At 46.4% G+C, this 12,980-nt stretch overlaps 1 protein-coding gene across 1 annotated transcript in view; it reads right to left on the bottom strand.

The window, feature by feature from the left end:
- Positions 1–12,980, bottom strand: part of WWP2 (WW domain containing E3 ubiquitin protein ligase 2) — a 122,049-nt gene that overhangs the window by 66,409 nt on the left and 42,660 nt on the right. Inside the window, exon 4 of the mRNA XM_011961549.1 lies at positions 3,344–3,471. The gene's annotated coding sequence lies outside the window, so the exon portion shown is untranslated. The remainder of the gene's footprint in view (positions 1–3,343; positions 3,472–12,980) is intronic.

Here is a 12,980-nt window from a genome sequence, read left to right as displayed (position 1 = left end):
ATAATTGGTAGCATTTTTAGCAATAAAGTATTTTTTAATTAGGGTATATACATTTTTTAGACATAATGCTGTTGTACCCTTTATGGACTACAGTATAGTGTAAAGGTAACTTTTACATGCACTGGGAAACCAAAAAATTCATGTGACTTGCTTTTTTGTGATATTTGCTTTATTGTGGTAGTCTGGAAGCAAACCCATAATATCTTGAAGCTATGTCTATAATTTATTCCTTATAACAACTTATGAGATATATACTTTTGCTGTAATTTTTTTTCTTTGAGACAGGGTCTCACTCTGTCACCCAGGCTGGAGTGTAGTCGTGCCATCTCAGTTCACGGCAACATCTGCCTCCTAGGCTCAAACGATCCTCCTGGTTCAGCCTCCTGAGTAGCTGGGACTACAGATGCATGTCACCACGCCCAACTTTTGCCCTAATTTTATAAATGAGAAAACTAAGACCCAGCGAGTCACTGGGCCTTAAACACATTAGAGATGAAGAACCGGAACCTGACCACAGCTGATGCAACTTCTGACTGATGTGTATGGAAATTACATTTAGGGAAGAAGTAAAATACGTAAATTTAGGGGTAAAGTCTTCAATAAAGAATTAGCAAGTAAACCATTCCATACAAGTCTCTATGAAGGGCTATGCCATTAGTCTATTTCTTGATTCCACCACTTTCGGAACTTAGAAATATAATATTTATACAGACAGGCTGCCATTCACTCTTGTTTTATAAAAATGGATACTTTATGGTTGTGACAACATAAAAAAACCACCTGGAATCCAGCTCCAGTTTGGCCCCAAATTTCTTTTTCATGCATAACTGCAGCGTGCAGCCAAAAAAGGCTGCTAAATAAATCTCGCAAGTCTGTGGAGACTCTTCCAGGAGGCAGAGCTCCCCACCACCACCATCTTGGAACCGATCCTCAGAGTTCTCACAGCAGCAGACTGAGGGATGAAGATGTCCTCATTCACACCCTCAAACTCCCTCTGGTCCTGTGCTGCTGAAGAGAGGAGCTTCTGCCTGCTCCCCATGGCAAAGGTGACACAGTTCTGTACCCTTGGGGCAAACGTTATATCAAGTACAGGCTGCCTGAGGTAAAGGTGAAACAACATCACAGCAGAAAGGGGAGAGATGGACATCAAGGCCTCAGAACTGGAGTGGGCAGAAATCCCTAAAATACAACTGCCCTTCAAGACGGATCTTAGGAACAGGTTTGGGCTTTGAGAGACACCACCATGAAACATTTCCAAGGCAGTTCGAGGTTAGAGACACTAGGCTGTTGAAGACACAGCTGGCACCTGCCTTGTCTGCTAGAACATAATGTTCCTAGAGATAAGGACAATAAGTAATGGTACCTAAAAATAAAAGTAGGGGAAATACAGCTCTATTGAAATGTCTAAGAGTGACTCAAGGACTATCACCAAAGAAAGTCAATTCACCAATAGTTTTTATAAGAAAAGTAGAAGTAGTTGCAGGAAACCATGATCCCAATAACACAGGCCTCTGGCAGAACAAAGCCACTGGTAGCTCCGCCATGGCACCTCGGAATCAGTTGGTTCCTAAAAGCCAGTCCCCCGTCCCCATTTGTAAACATTGCCCTCCTCCATAGCCACTGAGTTTTCTAAGAGAAAAATGCTTGCAGAGCTGCCTATGGTTCTCTATACCATGGCTCATGGCCATCACTTTGCTGTCGCCTTCACACAGACAGGAAGGCCAGGCTCAGCTACCACTGGATGTTCCAGCACGAGGATACAGTGGGCGGTCCAGGGGCACCAGGCGGCTGAGATGGCAGCCCCAGGACTCCCTGCCTGCAGCTCCTCCTCTTCCCCAAGGCTCAGGGTGAGCTAGTCAGTTCACTCAAGGCCTTCAAGCAGGTCCCAAACTTCAGGAAGGAGGTCAGGCCACTGCACTTTGTAGGACACAGACCACTCCATCTTGTGGTCCACTGAAGACGACAGGGTATCCAGGCAACAGCAGCAGCCACAGGGACTCTGAAGCCCCCATATGGTGCTGCCAGAGAACTTAAGGGTATTACAAAGGAACTCAAATCAATTTCTTCCACTCAGTAAGTTTGTCACACAGAGGTCATTTAACAATGCCACAACACTTCCATGAAGAGCCACGCTGCTCTGAGTCTTCTGGCCTTCATGCCACACCTCCACTGTCACGAGCATTAGAAAACTATCTCAGCGTCACCCACCAGTTTCAACGCCAGCATTCCTCTACCTACAGTTCATGGAAGCGAAACGTCTACGTCCCTGCCCAACTGCGCCAAATGAAGACAAACTACCAAACGACCAGCTGTCACTAAAGATTTGACAGTCTTTGAGAAGTTTAGAGAAATGAATGGGTTTGTTTTTTCTTTTTCTTTTTTTGACTCTGTCCTGATGAGAGAGAGGGAGAGCAGGACAGAAAATGAGTCGTTCTGAAATAGGTCCTTCCCGTCTCACTTACGGGGAAGCAGAGCCAAGTGTGGGGAAGCTCTGTGTGCACGTGGATGGGACTGTCTCCCCTCAAATGGGGCCCCCATCGGGATGGCCCCAGCACACCCCCAAGTAGTTACCTGGCTTTGCCCTAGTCAGCATCTCAACCCATTCACTGGTGGTACCATCATCTGACTCAGCTCTTAGCAACAATACTTAGTCCTATATTTCCTTAGTCTGATAATTCCCTTACGTGAAGGAAATAAAAAATATGCCATGTATAAATGAGATAGCCTCCCCAACATGAAATCCAATGCTGATGAGAAATGAATAGAAAGGCCGGGCATGGTGGCTCACGCCTGTAATCCCAGCACTTAGGGAGGCTGAGGTGGGTGGATCAAGAGATCAGGAGATAGAGATCATCCTGGCTAACATGGTAAAACCCCATCTCCACTAAAAATACAAAAAATTAGCCGGGCGTGGCAGCGGGTGTCTGGAGTCCCAGCTACTCGGGAGGCTGAGGCAGGAGAATAGTGTGAACCCAGGAGGCGGAGCTTGCAGTGAGCCAAGATCATGCCACTGCACTCCAGCCTGGGAGACAGAGTGAGACTCCATCTCAAAAACAGAAAAAGAAAAAGAAATGAATAGAAAGACAGGACTTTTTATTTCTGTGCAAATGAGTATTTTAGAAAAGCGCAGTCATATGGAGAATAACCATGGCTGTACAGAATATGGCAGAGATAGAAGAAGATGGGTCAGCAGAAAGACTGATGGATTCAAATCCAGTTTAGTCCTAGAGCCTTCTGATGCCCACCCTCTATTCTGACACAGTGGGCAGGATCCCGTGTCCACGTTAGAACGGGTGAGAGCCCATGGCTTCAGTGCAGGCTGGCGTGCAGTGCCATCACTCACCTGTGCCATTGGCCAAGCCACTGTGGCCTGAGTTCTTGACGGGCTGGCGGTGCCGGCTCCGAGCACCTGGGCTTTGCTCGCCGGTTGCTGGGGTTGTTCTGGCTGCAGCACCTGAATGTCTGTGCGTCCTGGGGGTTCAAAAGAGAAAGCAGACAGACATAAGTCACTGAAAAGGGCAGAAGTGTTTCCTGCCTAAGTCATCATATTCCCTTCTCCTGCCATTTATTGGAAACAAGACCTTTAATAGCCCCTCTAGTTTTGGATTCAACAGAAGCTGGTTTCAAGCAGAGAGACCCAGGGAAGTTTCCTTTTTGGTAAAAGCTCAGAGGGTAACTTTGTGTAAACTTTTCCACTTCAAGTAAACAAATCCAAAGTGAATTGCCCCTGCATCAGAAATAATTGGCAAAATATCCTGTAACCATCACATTATTTTTATTGGGCTCAAATGGTACAAATAAACAAGAATCACTGACAGGCTCAGATGAAAATTTCCCCCTTAGGCAAGAAGAGCTTTTATCCAAAGCAATTTTCTCTATAGCTAGAAAGATAATTCCCTTGGCAATAAAAGTCAAGGGGCATTAAACAACTTTTAGTCAATGCGTATGGTGACACTTTTTGTTGTCGTCGCTCACTTGTTAGTTTGTTTAGAGACAGGGTCACACTCTGCTGCCCAGGCTGGAGTGGTGCGATCATAGCTCATTGCAGCCTCAAACTCCTGGGCTCAAGTGATCCTCCCACCTCAGCCTCCCCAGGAGCTGGACTACAGGCGCACAGCACCACGCCTGGCTCATTTTTTTATTTTTGGGGAGATGGGGTCTTGCTGTGTTGCCAAGGCTGGTCTCGAACTCCTGAGCTCAAACGATCCTCCCACCTCAGCCTCCCAAAGTGCTGAGATTACAGGTATAAGCCACTGTGCCTGGCCTAGATATGTTTTATCTAGAAAAGATGACTCAACAATCCATCCAAATAAATGAGAAGTAATACAGAAATGGACCCAAATCACAAAGAAAACTAGGGGATTTAGCAGCAGAAAACCTATCAGGCATCTTCAGAGAACACAAGGCAACAGGCAGCATGCACTCTCAAGTTCTTTCTGTAGCTTGACTTTGCCCACTCAGTGAAAATGTCTAAGCCTCCCTGTCCTTCGGTTCATCTGTTTCACCAAAGGAGGCTCTTCTACTACTTAGTAAGCATCTACTACTTTGCAACTGTGAGATGGTTCAAACACCATCCAGCGAAGAAAAGATCACCCCTCTCCAGGCAGAGAAACAGAGGCCCAGAGACAATTTGTACCATGCAACATGGGGCAATAAGACTACTCTCACCAATAAAGGTGGTTGGGCACAGTGGCTCACGCCTGTTATCACAACACTTTGGGACGCCAAGGCGGGAGGATCACTTGAGCCCAGGAGTTTGAGACCAGCCTGGGCAACATAATGAGACCCTGCCTCTACAAAAAATAAACAAAATTAGCTGCACTACTGGTGCATGCCTGTAGTCCCAGGTACTCAGGAGGCTGAAGTAGGAGGATCATTTGAGCCCAGAAGGTAGAGCTTTCAGGGAGCTAAGATCACATCACTGCACTCCAGCGTGGGTGACAGAGTGAGTGAGAGTGTCTCAAAAAAAAAAAAAAAAGGTCAATAAATAAAGGTAACAATAATGGCTATAATGGCTATAGAAGTACATAATATTCACTGGATTCTAACATTATGTTCCAGGCACTGTGTGTGCTATGCACGTTACATATATTTTCTCATTTAACATGGGAACCCTAAAGGTGGGTTACTATTATTATCCTCACTTTACAGATAAGCAAACAGACACAGAGAAGCTCTACAGAAAATAAGCCAAAGGATGTAAAGATTCATATCTAGGCAGTTTAATGTCAAGAGCCCAGGCTCTTAAGTCAGAAGATGGGACAGGAAGCCTGAACTCAAGCTGAATTCCTCTTGGGCTATTTTTTTGCTGGTCATTTGGACAATGGTGAAATTAAGAGCTATGATAGAAAGTTCCCAGTGGGAGGATCCACCCCCAGCAGAACAACCCTGCTGGGAGTCTTTGGTCCAGTGTGTTGGGATGGTCAACAGGAGGCTCCTTGAGGGATAGGAACCACCCTCACCAACTACCTTCTCTAAAGTAAGAAACAGAATTTGACAAGATGAACATAAACCAAAATCTTAACGGTCATTATCTTTGGATATTGGGAATACAGAAGCCCTTTTGTGCTCTTCTAGATTTTTCCAGCTTCCTTCATTGAGCTTGTATACTTGTGAGTAAGGAAAAAAACATGAATTTTTGGCTGGGTGCAGTGGCTCACACCTGTAATCCTAACGCTTTGGGAGGATGAGATGGGATAATTACTTGAGCCCAGGAGTTTGAAACCAGCCTGGGCAACACAGGGAGACCTCATCTCTACCAAAAATTTAAAAAAATTTTCCAGGTGTGGTGGCATGCCCCTGTGGTCCCAGATACTTGGGAGACCAAGGCAGGAGGATCACTTCAGCCTGAGAGCATGGCAAAAGAGTGAGACTTTGTTTCAAAAAAAAAAATTTTTTTTTAAGTTTTTCTTGCCCCCAACCCCCAACAAAAAAAAAAAAAAAGGAGAAAAATGGAGAAACGCAGCAAACTCTGGAGTCCCTCATACCTAAACACTACATGGCAACAGAGACAGGGCACGACAGAGCTGTGGAAATAAAGAGTCAATGTGGACTCTCTTTTTCCATCTTAACTTTTTCCTTGAGCTAATTTCATAAATCAAAAGCTGTTGGCTGGATGCAGTGGCTCATGCCTGTAATCCCAGTACTTTAGGAGGCCGAGGCAGGTGGATCACCTGAGGTCAGGAGTTCGAGACCAGCCTGGCCAACATAGCGAAACCTCATCTCTACTAAAAATACAAAATTAGCCAGGTGTGGTGATACGCACCTATAATCCCAGCTACCTCAGAGGCTGAGGCAGGAGAATCACTTAGAATCTGGGAGGTGGAGATTGCAGTGAGCTGAGATTGTGCCACTGCACTCCAGCCTGGGCAACACAGAGGGAGACTCTGTCTCAACAACAACAAAAAAGCTGTCAACCACACCTCACAAAGATGAGTATTTCAAAGTTCCCACTTCATGGGAAGAAATGTTCACCGTAAGCATTTTACCACAGCTCCTCCTCAAAAGTGGAACAAGCACAAATGAGTTCCAAAGGGAAAGGCAGGCAGCCCTCAGCAAGCTGGTGTGTGTGTGTACGCGTGTGTGTGTATATTTGTGTGTGTGTGTATGTGTGTGTGCGTGTGTGCATGTGTGTGCATATGTGTATGTGCTGAGGGCAGAGAGCTTAAGAGAGAAAACTGGTTAACAGAAGGTTTGTTTCAGCCAAGGATCCCTTTACTAGGACAAAAAGCCTCTCTGATTTGGAACCTGCTGCCCCCAGGAGCAAGCTGGACCCCTCAGGGAGCTGCAGGACCTGCAAAAAGTACACTGTCAACCCCTCAGACGGACCTGCCCATGATCAATTCCAGCCCCGGGTTCCTTGTCCCTCTGCAGAGGGACATGACAGAGCAGCTGGGCATGACAACAGGGTGGGTCCCATTACTCCCTGGCCCCGCCCTCCCTTCCCAGAAAGGGCATGTGGTCAGCGTGGAGAGAGAATACTTTCAGAAACACTTAACCACTAATGATAGCGGCTTACCCTGAATGATGGGCAGGGCAGGGCGGGATCAGCCCTAAGCTAGGGGCAGCTGGGACCACTTTGCATGAACTGCCGCCTCCCCGCCCGCGGCCAGCCACCACCCCCCAACACACACGTATGCCACATTCCCTCTCCCCAGATTCCCTCCTTGCCCTAAATCTGGAGTTACTAGTTTTGGGCTCTTGTGTTACCTTAAAAATAAGACACTTAAAGGAAGAGAAGGCCTCAACATCTGAGGCAACTCCTCTCTTCAGCAGTTGCCTCTCTTGGAGAACTCAGTCAACCCATAAAAGATGGGTTCATATCGTGATGAAAAGTTGGCCCAGATGCTGAAACCACACATCGTGGACCAAAATAGCACCCAGACAAATGCGGGGTGATAGCTGAGACAGCCGGGCTCGGCTCTGCCCATGGCTTCAACCTTGGTCCGAACCCCCTCATCATTTAGGGGGAGGGGAGGAGTTATACAGCCCCCAAGGCAGGCAGAAAGCAGTTAGAACAGTCGTGCCAGTCAGGCCAAACTCCACAAATGGTTTTAAGTCAACTCATTATAGAAATTCAGCTCTCTTTGTAGCACGCCCTTCTCAGGAGGCAGTGTGTCCTTACCCAAGGTCCTCTCTCAAGAACTGAGGCCTCCTGAAGGAAGGCCAGTCACAACCAGGACCCATGCTCCCCAAAGCGGTTCTGACGCAGATAAGGTCCCCAGGACACGGCTGCTCACTGACACTTGGCATTTAAGCTTTGACGGTCGCAGCTCTGGCCTCCATCCTCAGCTACACCCTGACAGCCAGAGCCTTGGGTGTCATGGGACATCTGGCCTCGCCCTTCATGAGGGCTGCAGAATTGTACTCAGTCATCCTTTTCTGAGTGTTAGGCCCCGTTTTAGAGACAAAACAGAGTCCCTGACCTCAAGGAGCTTCCACCTTAGTGGAAATGCTGTGATTTGTAATTCTGCTCAGACACAAATTTCCATCACAGCACACAATGCTGCTTTGGGGAAGCCACCTGCTGGTGAGTGAGCCTGGCTGACCATGTGACAGTGTCACCTCAGTGCAGCCGTGTTGACCATTGTCACCTTTGCAATGGTTCATGTGAAGTAATCAAACAAAACAGGACTGTGTTTGTTTTTTTTTAAAAAAAAAAAAAAGCCTTGGCCAGGTTCAATGGCTCATGCCTATAATCCCAGCGCTTCAGGAGGCTGAGGCAGGTGGACCACCTGAGGTCAGGAGTTCGAGACCAGCCTGCCCAACATGGCAAAACCCCATCTCTACTAAAAACAGAAAAAATTAGCTGGGCATGGTGGCGCAAGTCTGTAGTCCCAGCCACTCGGGAGGCTGAGGCAGAAGAATCACTTGAACCCGGGAGGCAGAGGTTGCAGTAAGCCAAGATTGCACCACTGCATTTCAGCCTGCATGACAGAGCGAGACTCTGTCTCAAAAAATAAAAAATAAAAACAGAACTGAAAGCAAGACCTCAGGAGAGATATTTGCACACACAGGTAGACAACAGCATTATTCACAATAGCCAAGAGGTAGAAGCAACCCACCCTCAATGAATGGATAAAGTATGGTGTATGCACACATGTGAGTATTACTCAACCTTAAAAAGGGAGGAAATTTGGACACAGGCTACGACATGGATGAACCTCAAGGACACTACGCTAAGTGAAAGAAGCCAGTGGCAAAAAGAAAAATCCTGTGTGGGTCCATTTAAATGGTACCCGGAGCAGTCAAACTAATTGAGTGAGAAAGCGGGATGATGGTTGCAAGGAGCTAGAGAGAGGGGGAAATAGGAAAGAAATTTGTAGAAAGCAAAAATATCTATTAAAATGAGGCTAGGTGCAGTGGCTCATGCCTGTAATCCCAGCATTTGGGGAGGCTGAAGCAGGAGGATCAATTGAGACTGGCCCAGGCAACGTAGGAAGACTCTGTCTCCATAAATAAATAAAGAAAGAAAATGTGAAACTTTTTTTTTAAAAGCATTTTGTGGCATCATCAAAAATTTTAAACTCCTGCTCTTCTAAAGACACTGTCCAAAAAAATGAAAAGACACTCCATAATACTGAGAAATAATAATAAAATCCTAAGCCCCTCAACCAACTGAATGGACCCCCCTCTTGGCCAAGAGGACCCCAGAGAAACCTTGAAAACCTTAATTCTCAGCCATGACGAGATGCAAGGTCAGACATACCTTGTTACACCCCCTCCCTCCCAGCCATCATGAGTCTTTCTTTCCTCAGTGTTCAACAAAAATCAACCCTCTCAAAAGACCTGTTCACTCTTGATTTCAACCAACGGCCTCATGCTGCCTTCCCTTTTGTGGTTTCCACACAGCAACTGACCAGCATTCCTTCCTGATAAGAGGCCACTGACCACAGTGTAGTTCTGGCCAGGCCACGGAGGCTGTGCACTGAGTATCTTTCTGTCCTCTGCTTCACCTTCTGATGGACAGGGCCTAACTATAATACATTTAAATATTAAGTGTCCATCCCAAAAGGCAACAAGGGACACAAGTAACAAACGTGTTAGTTTATGATGCACCCATGTGTGTCCCCTTCGTAAATATTTATAGCTTCTCCTATAACCTGATAAATATGTAAACTTAGCCAACCAGTTTAGCGCAAATTACTGTCTCATCCCTCCCTCCCTTGAAGTGCCTGCTTTTTGGTTTCAGGCGGAGGCTCCACTTCCTGCCTGCAGGTTATGGTACCCCCCCTTTAGAAATGAAGCTCTCTCTTCTAAATTTATGGAGTTTGTGACTTTTATGGTTGACAATATATATTTGATAAAGGAATTTTATCCAGAATTGATAGAGAACTCTTAAAATCAGCAATCAGAAAACAACCCCAATATTTTTTAAATAATCAAAAGATTTGAGGCTGGGTGTGGTGGCTCATGCCTGAAATCCCACCACTTTGGGAGGCTGAGGCAGGCGGATCACCTGAGATCGGGAATTCAAGACCAGCCCGAGCAACATGGCAAAACCCTGTCTCTACAAAAGTACAAAAATTTGCTAGGTATGGTGGTAAGCGCCTATAGTCCCGGCTACTTGGAAGGCTAAGGCAGGAGGATGGCTTGAGCTTGGGGAGGTTACAGTGAGCCGGGATCACACCAGTGCACTCCAGCCTAGGCAACAGAGCCAAACCCCAACTGAAAAAAAAGATTCAAACAGACACATCACCAAAGAAGATCCACAGAGGGCAAATAAGCATATGATGCTCAACATCATAAGTTCTTCAGGAAGTGCAAATTAAAACTACAATGAGGTATCATTACATATCTATTAGGACGGACAAAGTTTTTTAGGTCAGACGAGGTGGCTCACACCTGTAATCCCAACACTTTGGGAGGCCAAGGCAGGCGGATCGCTTGAAGTCAGGAGTTTGAGACCAGCCTGGCCAACATGGTGAAACCACTTCTCTATTAAAAATCGAGCCATTGCACTCCAGCCTGGCCGACAGAGCCAGACTCTGTCTCAAAAAAAAAAAAAAAAAAAAGCAAAACTTAGGCATAGTGGCTGGCACCTGTAATCCCAGCTACTCAGGAGGCTGAGGCAGGAGAACCACTTGAACCTGGGAGGCCAAGGTGGCAGTGAGCCAAGATTGTGCCACTGCACTCCAGCCTGGGTGACAGAGCGAGACTCTGTCTCTCACAACAAAAAGAATGGACAGAGTTTTTGTACAACTTACAGTAACAAGTCCGGGTTAGGATGCAAAGTCATTGGAATCTCATACATTGATGGCGGGAACACAGACACTTTGTAAACTGTTTGGCAGTTTCTTATAAAATTAAATACATACTCAGCATGCAAAATGACAATCCCACTCCTAAGTACTTTTTAAAATTATTATTTTCAGACAGGGTCTCGCTCTGTCACCCAGGCTGGAGTGCAGTGGCATGATCATGGCTCACTGCAGCCTCCTGGGCTCCCGCGATCCTCCCACCCCATCCTCCCAGGTAGCTGGGATCACAGGTGCGTGCCACTATGCCCAGCTAATTTTTGCATTTTTGGTAGAGAATGGGTTTCACCACGTTGCCCAGGCTGATCTTGAACTCCTGAGTTCAAGCAATCCACCCTCCTTGGCCTCTCGAAGTGTAAGCGTGGGCCACCGTACCCGGCCTCTCCTAGGTATTTACCCATGAGAAATGAAAACATGTTTGCACAAAAGCCTGTATGCAAATGCTCAGAGATGCTTTGTTTGTATTCACCAAATACTGTAGACAACTCCAAGTCCTTCAATTGGTGAATGAACAGATCAACTGTAGTACACATAGTGGAATAAACTCAATGCATAAAAGGAATGAAGTGCTGGTACATGTGGCAACAGAGGTGAGTCACAACCGCATTATGCTAAGTAAAAGACACCAAAGGCTACACAGTGTACATTTCCATTTTTAAGATATTTAAGAAGAGGTCAAACTTAGAGAAAGAAAACAGATCCATGCTTGCCAGCGGTGAGGGATAGAAGGAGGAGCTGGCTACAAAGGGGCACTGGGGAACTTTCTAGGGTAATGAAACTTTCTGCATCTTTTTTTTTTTTTTTTTTTTTTTTTTTTTTTTTGAGACGGAGTTTCACTCTTTCACCCAGACTGGAGTGAAGTGGCACAATCTCTGCTCGCTACAACCTCTGCCCCCCAGGTTCAAGTGATTCTCCTGCCTCGGCCTCCCTTGTAGCTGGGATTAAAGGCGCCTGCCACCATGCCCAGCTAATGTTTGTGTTTTTAGTAGAGACGGGGTTTCACCATGTTGGCCAGGCTGGTCTTGAAGTCTGACCTCAGGACTTCACCCGCCTCGGCCTCTCAAAGTGCAAGGATTACAGGCATGAGCCATCAGGCCCAGCCTTTCTGTATCTTGATTACGATAGTGGCTACCTGGCTGTATGCTTTTGTTAAAACTTACAGAACTATACACTAGTAAGGGTGGATTTTACTGTTTGTAAATTATACCTTAGTAAAATAATAATTTTAAAAAGCCATTTGTCAAGAAAATATACAAGTAACAAAAAGGTGTAGAAAGCAGGTATGGCGTGAGGATGCGCTCCAAAAAACAGCAAGAATGTGGATGGGAATGTGATTCAGGAAAAATTCAAGACCGTACAAACATTTCTGGATTAATACATGTAGGGATTCTATAAAGACCAGGGATACATCTCTCCCAAATGTCGAGAATTCATGGCTAGGCTGCGGGTGGCAGCTCACACCTATAATCCCAGCATTTTGGGAAGCCAAGTGCGGAGGATTGCTTGAGCCCAAGAGTGCAAACCCAGCCTGGCAACATAGGGAGACCTCATCTCCATAAAAAGTTGTTTTAAATTAGCCAGGTATAATGGCAAGTGCCTGTGATGCCAGCTATGCGGGGAGGCTGAGGTGGGAGGATTGTTGAGCCCGGGAGGTCGAGGCTGCAGTGAGCTGTGATTGCACCACTGCACTCTATCCTGGGCAATAGAGCGAGAGACCCTGTCTCTAAAAAAAGGAATTCATGGCTGGCTGGATACCAGGTTCCAAGCATACTTTTCTATCTTGGTAAAAGAGGCCCAGAATATGAAAGGGAGGTTCACTGACCCCAGATTCAGGCCCACTGATACTCAAGTTCAGCAAAAGAGAAGTTTCAAGGTATAAAAACTGATTATTAGCCAGGCACAGTGGCTCATGCCTGTAATTCCAGCACTTGGGAAGTCCGAGGTGGGTGGATCACTTGAGGTCAGGAGTTCGAGACCAGCCTGGGGAATGGAGGTTGCAGTGAGCTGAGATCCTGCTGCTGCACTCCAGCCTAGGTGACACAGCGAGACTCTATCTCAAAAAAACAAAACAAGGGCCAGGCGCAGTGGCTCACACCTGTAATCCCAGCACTTTGGGAGGCAGAGGTGAGTGGATCACCTGAGGTCAGGAGTTAGAGACCAGCCTGACCAACATGGAGAAACCCTGTCTCTACTAAAAATACAAAATTATCCAGGCATGGTGAC

Source organism: Colobus angolensis, unplaced genomic scaffold, assembly GCF_000951035.1.
Source record: "Colobus angolensis palliatus isolate OR3802 unplaced genomic scaffold, Cang.pa_1.0 Scaffold116, whole genome shotgun sequence".
NCBI classification, from domain to species: domain Eukaryota; kingdom Metazoa; phylum Chordata; class Mammalia; order Primates; family Cercopithecidae; genus Colobus; species Colobus angolensis.
Note: the sequence above shows the minus strand (reverse complement) of the source record. Positions and strands in the feature narration are given on the sequence as shown.